The 10,239-nt window shown below is 40.7% G+C and overlaps 1 long non-coding RNA gene across 1 annotated transcript; it reads right to left on the bottom strand.

Moving 5' to 3' along the window:
• Positions 1–246: 246 nt before the first annotated feature.
• On the bottom strand, positions 247–7,331 carry LOC108449224. The gene is made up of 3 exons (XR_001865350.1): positions 7,105–7,331; positions 5,793–5,931; positions 247–3,073 (listed from the first exon to the last, which is right to left on the bottom strand). It is a non-coding gene; the product is annotated as an uncharacterized LOC108449224 (long non-coding RNA).
• Between the last annotated feature and the right edge of the window lie 2,908 nt (positions 7,332–10,239).

Raw genomic sequence — 10,239 nt, 5'->3', positions numbered from 1 at the left:
CCGACCTGGATAACTAGAGAGAAGGTACCAGCTTCTCAGAGTGTTGCGTGCTCTCTCCTTTTGATAGATGACTCCCAGAAGTCATGCATAATTTTCATAAGGTGAGATAATAAGCTGTCAGTTGTAGGAAGCCTAGAGTTAACCACACAGAAAATCAACAGTCTGAAAACAAGAAACATGTCAAACTGCAAAACAGATTCTTTATTTAAAAATAAAATAAGGGAGTGATTTAAAGACAAAAGCTTTGGCTTACAAGTAATATTCTAGCCATCAACAAAATAGGAGTAAAGGAGTAAATTTGTGTGATTTCTGAGTGATTAGATATGAAACATGCTGAAATTAATTCCTGATATGGATTTGCCTGTCATTCATTGCTTTACAGGCTGCCTCACTTCACCCCCAGCTTCTCTTCTTCCCCGTAGACATCAAACTAGAGGGGAAAGAGAGGAGGAAGGGAGATTGCAGGACAGGGAGATAGGAGGAAACCTTAGAGTAACAATATATATAATACTTCTGTATGCTTTATCCCATATTTCATACACATGGTTTGACTCTCAATAAATATACTTACTCACATGTGTACTTATGCAAGTGACAGGGAAGACTTAGATGGTCATAGAATCCTGTGAGCGAAGGACATCATCTTGAACGGAAAGCATGTGGGAAAACACCTTTAACCCACGGCCATTGCCAGGGTACCACATGGGCTGTGGTGACATGATAGGATGTGGGGCCCATGTCCAGGCAGGGCTGTGGGCAGCTGGAGCCTGGCCCTACTGCAGCATCACTGAGGTAGATGGGCTTGGGGGCAGACATGGGCAGCAAGTCCTTGGGCTGATTGAGCAGGGGACTGGGCCGGACATTAGAACCCCTTTGTGCCTCTGGAGCACTGGTGGCCATGGCATAAATGCCAAAGATATCCCAGGCCTATGTAAGGACACGAGTTAGAGGCAGGTTGTGCAGATACAGCTACCTCCAGCTGTTTTGGGTCATATTCAGTAGTGTTAGCAAAGGGAGGTCATAAAACTCCACTATCCTGATTCACATGGTGGAGCAGCCCCAAGCACCTCCATTCCTATCAATGGGGAGGAACAGGTTTTTCATAGCCAAGGGTGCCAGCAGAAGAAAGGACCAACCTGAGTCAAGTGCTGTCATCCTGCCCTGCCCCACTCTGGGGCTGCCCATGACAGCAGTTCACAAAGGTATAAAGGAGGAGGAGGTTGGAAAACTGAGGCTATTGCTGCCTTCTCACACATCATTTGCATTGAGGAGGACCCAACCAGACACCCAGGTTTACTCAGGTGGAATACTCTGTTTGAGGCCTTCATTTACTTTTTTTTTTTTTCTCAGCAAAGAGACTAAATAGGATTGTCAGCAAGTGACAGTTTGGGTTGCTGGGCTTTTGTGGTTTTTAATTTTCTCCTTTTGGTGATTTGTGCCAACTGTTACTTCATCTCACTGGTGTGAAGTAAGAGCTTGGCACGTGCTGAAAACAACAAGCAGAAATTAACTTGCTCTCTCTCACCTTTAATGTCAATACCCACCTGTAATTATTTGAAGAATTAAATATGTAGTTGTCTAGCCATCACCCTAATTCACCATATTAAAAGGGATTATATAACAAATTAGCCTGATTTAGTCTCTCTTCTAGGGACTTACCCACTGGTTCACTCTTCTATATTAATTAGCAAAGGAGCTTTTGGCTTTCAGATGTGTTAGGAAATCCTTCCCAAATTGAGACCACCACTGCTAGGAATTGCTGAAGTGCTCAAACTGCTCTGGAACCACCTCCTTGGAATTTACAGAGCCTGAACTCCAGGTGACCCACCACACAGTGAAAACACACAGGTAGACACTTGTAATCTGATCTTCTGACATTCACCCTCTAGTTTATAAAAACCAATCCCCCAATTCACAGGGGTCATAGAGTCTTCAGTCTCTTTCCTGTGCTCATTTAAATATAACCCAGGGTTCAGATTTGGGGTATGTGACAATGGGATCTCTGCTAATTCTCTCTCTGGCTTAGCAGGAAGCAGCAGTTGCAAAGCAGAGCTGGATGTCTTTCCACCAGTTATTCAAGAACATCTACATTGCCTGCAGTGACAGGGATGTCTGCTGACCAGAAGGGTGAGTTGCAAAGACACAGCGTGTCTTATTCCTCCTCAGCTGACTGTATGTTGGAGAACTAATGCTTCTTTCATACAGAATTACACAGTATGAAGTCTGCTGATTGCCAGTCATCTGAAGGCCTGATGCAATGCCCACTGAGGCAAAAGGCTGTTTTTCTTCTGCCTTTATAGGCTTTGGATTATCGCCTTACTCAAAACACTAAACCTTTGAGTATTTCAAGCTGTAGGGTCAAACCCCTTTACTTTCAGCGTTCTTTGCTCTTAGCTGTAACAGTCCATGTCACCACCACAATGATAGCATTGATGGCAAACAGATCTGTGAATCAGTCCAGAAACAGTTATGTACTCCTGGTTTTTCCTTTGACTTTCTCCAGCCTCTCCCTTGAGGGTATAAACCCAGCTGCTCCAGATAGGCCATTCTCATAGGAATTGCAGCTTATTGATTTTAAGCAGTAATTTCCAGGTTTCTTATTTAAAAAAAAGAAAAGTTTCTTATCTATTTTAAAGAAAAAAATCCCGATCAAGACAGAAAAAATAAATTATTCTGATTTTTCCAAGGCTAGACAGTAAATCTGATCGCCTGTACCCACCTTCTCATTAGTTTGAGCTCCATGCCTTTGAAGCTGTTCCTGAAATGCTTGTTGGCCTGAAATGTGGGACAATTGATCTCACCCATGTATCTGCATTGCTTTTACAGCAGAGGCAGGGAAAGGGTGTCTGTTCTCACACAGAAGTGCTTGCATCATTTGCCTGAAGAAGCACTAAAGGACCAGTGGCTGATGAGAACTCTGAGTGCTGCCCACCATCAGGGTGCTCACACAGCATTCATGGGTACCTCATCAGGGACTTCAGAGGCTGGTTAGGTCACCACAGCTTTCGGTCACCACTGGTAGCACTTGTGCTCCTCTTGTGCTCCACTCCCCATTCAGTAGACAAAGCAGAATCTGAAGAGAGAAGAAAATATAATCCCTTGTTTTCAGAGTTACTGATACTTAACAGCTACTGATTGTGACAAATATGTGTTCTGGTTAAATCTGGTCTATAGCATAGCAGACTCGTCTTGACTGGCAAGGTTTGGAGATGACAAAGGTTTGGAATAGGTCTAAAAAATCTCATTCCTCTCAGTGTTGACTTCTGTCATTTTCTGCTATGTATCTTATTTTGCCCATGCAGTCACCTCAGGGCCTGTTAACCCATATTGCTTTGAGGATGCTCAGTTAAAGAAAATCCAATATAGAGCCTATTTTTTCCAGTAACCTCATGCTCTGCCTATGATAGTTATAAAAGAGTGTTCATCCAGTTGTACAAATTATCAGTAACTTTCAAATGACACTGAAATTTTATTTTGAAAAATCTTTATGAGTGGTGATTTTTTATTATTATTTTATGAAAATCTGATTCTGTCAGATGATTATTTTTATTTCCAACAGCCTCTGACTTAAGAAAAGCTAAAAATTCTCATGGGAGGTGCATATTGTACCATGCCTCAATAATCATCAAAGTAATTAAGTCACCCAAATCTGAGACTGAAATCTGAGATTGAAACTGTACTTCTTAAGGAGTGACGGCTTACAAGCAGACAGGATAAACAAAATGAAAAAATCCCAACCCTCAAGTGACAAAACACACATGTAACAATAGTGGTTCCTGCTGCCTCTGGAGATCTTCACACCGAGAAATGAAGGAATTTGCAGTAATTGTACTCCTAATCATGCTATTACATGCAGTGTGAAAATAGTATATTTCAAAATCCCTCCCATCAAAAACTAAAAGCTTCTAGGCATTCTGAGTGAATATATTAAAAAAAATGTCTTAGAGAAATGGACAGGGATGAAAAATCTATGTAGAAAGGATTTCTACACTTACGAAAGTAGTGACATTTTGATAATGGTTTTTTTTTTCCTCATTTTTAACACATTTTCAGAATTTTACAATGCTGATTTACACATCTTCAATTCTGCAGCCTGGTTTAATGTGATCTGCATGTAACATACCCCACTGGTGGTATGAACTACATGCTTCCTCTTTCCTATACACACAGCTTCAGTTCAAAGTGCAGCACCCTGTACTTTTCCACATAGTGTTTTTGCTTTGGTCCCCTGTATCAGGCAGTATTGTAACAGGTAAATGCAATATTCCTAATAATACACTAAAAATGCCTCCGGCTCTATAGAATGTGCTAGTCCTGTAGAAGTGAAACTCTGCTGGAATATTGATCACTCAGTAGGAGGCCAAATAATCAGACACTGGCAGTTTCTGCAGAATATTTGCGACCTTTGTTTTTAGTCCAGCAGCATGGATAGAGTGAAGTTGCATTGGCAAGCCCACAAACTTGCCAAAAAATTTCAATTCCCCTCCCAGTGCAGTTCTCTGGGGTTCAAAACACTACAAACAACTTCTTACGTCTCTGAGCAGTGATCACCCCCAAACGTATCATTCTGCAAACTGGAAAACTATACAAAGAAAAGTAAACTAAAGAAAACTGGTATTATTAAAAAAAAAAAAAAAAAAACCAAACAACAAAACCAAAACAGATGAACAAACAAAGCAAGCCACGCATTCATTATCCACTTAAATATATTTTCTGTAATATTTTGCTTTTAAAAAAGAGAAGAGACGAGCTGGAGACTAAAAAAAAAAAAGAAAGCAAGCACCCTAAACTGTTGAGGTACATATTGTTCAGTGAGGAATGTACTCAGAGAGGTTTCATGGAAGTTCCTCACATAATCCCTATTGGCAGCAAGCAGAACTTGTGTTGCAGGGCTTCTGGGCTTGGGTCTATGAGATTACTACAGAACACCAGAGCAATGTCTGTAGCAAGAATAGAGAAACAACTCTAGAGTACATAGGACTGAAACTAAAGAAAATTACAAGCAGATTTTAAGAGCAAGACATCAAGAAGAAGACAGGGATGCTGAAAAAATGGAAGTAGAAAACCTTTCAAAATCATAAAAAGCTAAAAGATTCATTCAAAATTGTCTCCTCCAAAGCAAAATATTCCCACTGCCTCACTTCGTTGTCAATGACATTTCCATGGGGCCTGGAATCTGATCTGGCACATCTAATTTACAGAAGCTCATAAAATTTGTTTACTGTAACAGCACACCAACAATGATATACTATGGATTTTAGATGAGTATTTTATATCTCCACAGAAGTCAATAAAGTCATGCCAGCAGAAAACTTGGCTTTACATTCACATAAAATACTTTATCTCAAAGAACAATAGAAACTCTAATCAAATTGAATCACTTTATATTGTTATAAACTGCAATTAATCTGCTCAGACTGAAAAGCCATATGAATTTTGACTGAAAGGCATGTCATTAAGTTTCTCAGTTGTTTACATGTAATGCAACATGACAGGAATTTGTATGGAGATGAGAGAAAATGAGCTATTTGCCATTAACTGTTTGGAATCCTGTCTATGGCTGTTTGCAGGACTGATTACAGGGATAAGTGTAGGATTTGTAGGATTTCTCATACTGAGTTGTTCTTTGAGGAACACTTGGTGAAAACTCACTGTGTCTTTGGGTATTCAAGCCTAAGGAAGAAGTCAACATTGACATCAGTATTTTCTAGCAAGAGTAAATAATAAATCTGCAAAAAGGAAATACATTATTTATATGAAGCAACACAGGTAAAAAGTAATGTAATTCATACCTCATATGTGAAGCATGGAAGTTACCTCCCCCAGTCCTTTTCCCATGCAATGTTGAAACAGATGATGGAGACCTGCAGAATGTCTGGGCAAAATGAGCAGCTGGGCACCACAGGGACTGAGTCATGATCACAGCAGATGCTGTGCAGAAAGATGGAGAAGATTGGCATTAGGCAAGTGCAGAAGAGTATCTGCCACCTTACCTGTAGAGTGACTAGCTGGTGTTAGCTGGGATGTAGAGTCAAGGTGAGTGGAGGCTCTAGTCTCTGTGCTTAGGTTGAGGCTGTAGGCAGAGTTATCCTATTTAATAAAGTTTCTTCTGCTGTGCAATTTTTTTAGCACCTTAACATGGCTAGTTACTTAGAAAGCAAGGGGAGAAGAAAATCTCTCTCTGAAAAGACTTAGATTGAAAACATGAACATGGAAAGTTCAGAGAACAAGAAACAATTTTAAAAAGCCAAGTATTTAACTGTTTGTTTTAAACTTCAGGCTTGGCAACATTCAGACAGCTTTCTGAACTGCGGCAGAATTAGAAGCTTGAATGTTTGAGAAGTATTTTGGGTCAAATTGAATGATGGTCTTGTTTGCTAATTTAGGACACCTCAAATAAATAGCATTGGGGATCAGAGGGCAGGTAACCAGCATTTGCTGTCACTTTACAATGTTTTTGAACAGAGTACCTGAAATATTGAGAACCCCATAACGATCAGGCACTTTTAAAATCTTCATTTAAAACTTCCTGTGTCATAGAGGAATAATTTTCCTTCAGAGATTAACCTCCCCCTCCTCCAGAAAAGTGCATTTGATGGTGGGAAAGGAGGAAAATTCATTAGACTAATCAAGAAGGCAACTGGAAAACCTGACTTCATTCTAAAAAATGAATATGCTCATGGAAAACCAGCCTTAAGTTAGGACTTCAAATGAATCAATTTTGAAGGAGGAAGAAATTACATTACTGGCATTAAAAAGACAAGTCTTGAGACAGATGTCATAATTTCTTCCACTGGCAAAGAGAAGATGCTGAGCAGCGATGAGAGCAGTCACTCTTGGCGGGTCCCTCTCTCCTGGAAAGTTTTGTGACTGTTCTTAAGCACAGAAGGATGTTGTGGTGTCTCTGCCCACCCCAGCATCTCAGCTACCTTTCGCACAGGTGCCATATTGACCCCCAAATTGCTGGTGGCCTATGCCCAGTAGCTTTGCTGTGAGACTGGACCAGCCATCAGCATGCTCAGGCACTTGCTCAAGACACAAGCACTGCCTGCCTTCATCTGGGAAACCTCCTGGCACAGAGGCTGAAGGGTGACATTTACTTACTTTCATCAGTTGTTTTTGGAGAACTGGATTAGCTACTGGATTTTTTCATGGATTTGCTTTTATTGACACACAGCAGCTCTTGCTCACCCTCCTCAGCAAATGAACTCCAAACCACACAGTCAACTTCCACAGGAGATGGATACCCTCATAAAGAAAAATGCAGAACTCTCAGAGGGAACCACAGAAAGAAACAAACCACAGAGCAAAAATTCTGTTCATCTCTAAACTAGCTGTCCCTCAATTAGGTAATCAGAACTCTAAGAGACTGAAAAGGCCTCTACAAAGATAGCGCGATAACTTCACCATGTCTGAGATGATGAAGGAAGACAGGGTCATTAAAGCCAGGGGAACATTATTAATAAAAGAGGTGATTTATGTGCTACTCTTGTTTCTCTAGCTTACTGCTGTTTGACTGAGCTGAGAAATGACAACTGGATCTGTAAGTGTAAGTATTGCATTTTTAGCTTTCATGCCTACTTTGAAGACTGAGTCCAGTAAGTGAGGAGCAGTGAATTTATAAGGGATATTCAGGTTAGCCTATAAAGACAAGTTTATGAGATGCTGAACCTCTGGCAAGCATCTGCATCTGTTCTATTTACTCAGGTAACACGAGAGAGGCCACGCTAATAAAACACATCATAAATGAGTTACTGAATTAGGTCATTCAGCCCCAGCATTAAGACTGGTAGCGATTATATATTGGTTTATTTTATTAATGTAGGCAGTTACCTCTCTAATGGGACTCAGATGAGGATGTTCCTACCAGTAATGGGAAAAATAATCTTTTTTAGTTCTTACTGTCTCTTTCCTTCTCACTATGTATCTAAAATGACTGAAATCCAATGGCTTCAGAAGATGTAACCTCTCAAGTAGTGCTTTCTTGAAAACAAATTTTAAAAACCCCAACCAAACAAAAAAAAAATCCCCTGACAAACTAAAAACACTTGGATTGTACAAAATACCGTGAGAAAGCTTCTCTCTAAATAGTTCCTCTGGCAAATACAATAATGGAAGGAAACAGTACACTGAATGAAATCTACCCCATGTTAATTACATTGCTTTTTTCCCTTAGGAAAGACTGTTTGGTATATGGCAGAATACAAACTGCTGAAAATTAAAATGTGCTGCAGAACTGAAATCTCGTTAGTCTCTGCTTAATGTTTAGCCTTTCACTTGCAAGCTGGGAAGATATGGCAGTTTGTGTAGGAAACACCACATCTCTGCCAGGCTTTGCATGATGGGAGCAATCAAACAGCCTGCACGCAGGGCACACACATGCACTTACTCATGACAAGACAAGGAAATGTTTTTGGGGTACAAACACACAGGCAGCTGCTGCAGCAATCTGAGGTGCTGCTGTTGGTGCCTTCAGCCTCCTTTCTAGGCTATGGAAATGCAAATAAAAACACATCTCCATGAAATTCTGTATTTTGAATAAAACTGAAACAGGGATTTTTGACCAAATTAAACAACTTCTGCTCTTTTGTTAGTGGCACTTATCTAGCTAATGAGAAGTCTTATCTAGATAATGAGAAGTCATCTTCTTGTTCTTCAGTTTAAAAAAGCTGCTGTCAGTACATAATATAGTTAACAAAACACATACATAACTAAGCTTCATTTTAGAAGTTGTCAGTCTCAGTTTTGAAATGGTGTGTGACATAGTATGAATTACGGGCAACGCTGGCCACGTTCCCACATAAAGAAGATAAAACATCAGAGCTGCTCCTTGAATTTTGCTTTTCAGCGGAAAATATTGGTGTAAACAGCAATCCGTCAACTTACCCACTGCAACCTAGAGCATTACCATTGTGATGAAGTACCAACAGACAGCTTTCTCTCAGAGCATCCCTCAAGAGCAGAGCGTAGCCCAGAGCATTTGCTTTGATCCATCCCACTGCCATTCGCTTGATGCTTTGTCCCTGCAGACCAAGTTTCAGATGAGGAACTGGAGGCTTTGAAAATTTGGGTCAAAGCATACCTTTGCCACTTCCCAGGGACTAAGCTCTTGCCCTGGTCCAAAGTATCATGAAAAGTTCAAAGGGATCATCTGACAGTGCTGGAGAGGATAAATACCAGCATTTATTAGTGATATGAGTAAGCAAATAATTTCTTGCCTTGCAGAGTCAGAAAGTTTGTAGCTGTCAGGTTCCCCATGGAATTTGACATTCTGTCATGAAATACACTGAATTCATGAGTGACTCCAACCTAATAATGAGTCAGAGACTCACACTGCTCCGTCCTCAAGCATGATAGCCAAGGTCCTCCTATTGCCAGCTGTAGGATCGGATCCAGAATCTCAGAATAATTCAGGCTGGAAGGGACCTCCATAGGTTATTTGGGAAAACTACTTGCTCAGAATAAGGCTTGCTGAGGTCACATTTTTTCAGGGCTTCATCCAGTCAAGATCTGGTTATCTCCAAGGTGGGAGATCCTGCAGACTCTCTGATCATCAATTCCAGTGCTACATCACCCTTCCAGTGAAAAACAAATCCTAATAACAAGCGAGAATTTCCCACATTGTGCCTGGTGTCTCTTGTCCTGTTACTGTCTTCCTCTTAGAAGAACTTGGATTCAACTTTATATATATGCTATTTTATCTAGCTGCTACCAAGTCTCCTGACATTCTTCATTCTCTCTCCCTCCAAAACATTCAATGGACCATGTTCCTCCTTGCCACCATCCTCATTCATGATTTCCAGTCTTCCTTCATCCCTCTTTGGAGCCACTCCATTGCCTAGACCAGTGAATGAGTTCAATGCTGAAACAGAGCCAGCTCTTATCTTCTTTAAAAGCAGTCAGAGTCAGCAGTGCTCTACAACTAGGCGAGCCTTTCTGAAACAAATGCACACGGCCAGTCCTTCGGGTAGCAGGATCCAAAATTCCTCAAGCCAGAAGGCTCAGGCCAAAGTTGATTAAGCCTTCAGCAGAAGAGGACATACTGTTTTCTTGGTATTTTCTCCTCCAGGTATTTAAAATTCACTCTTTTCTCTCTTGTGGTCCCTGTATACTTTTCCTCAGCCTGTGTTTCCTAGGCAGCTCATGCATGTGGAAATAATTTCCGCAATGCCAATATTTCCTTTTTTGAGTCTGCTTCAGGTCAAGACAAAAGAGCATGGCCCTATTCAAGTTTGAAAG

This window comes from Corvus brachyrhynchos, unplaced genomic scaffold (assembly GCF_000691975.1).
Source record: "Corvus brachyrhynchos isolate BGI_N302 unplaced genomic scaffold, ASM69197v1 scaffold258, whole genome shotgun sequence".
NCBI lineage: Eukaryota > Metazoa > Chordata > Aves > Passeriformes > Corvidae > Corvus > Corvus brachyrhynchos.
Note: the sequence above shows the minus strand (reverse complement) of the source record. Positions and strands in the feature narration are given on the sequence as shown.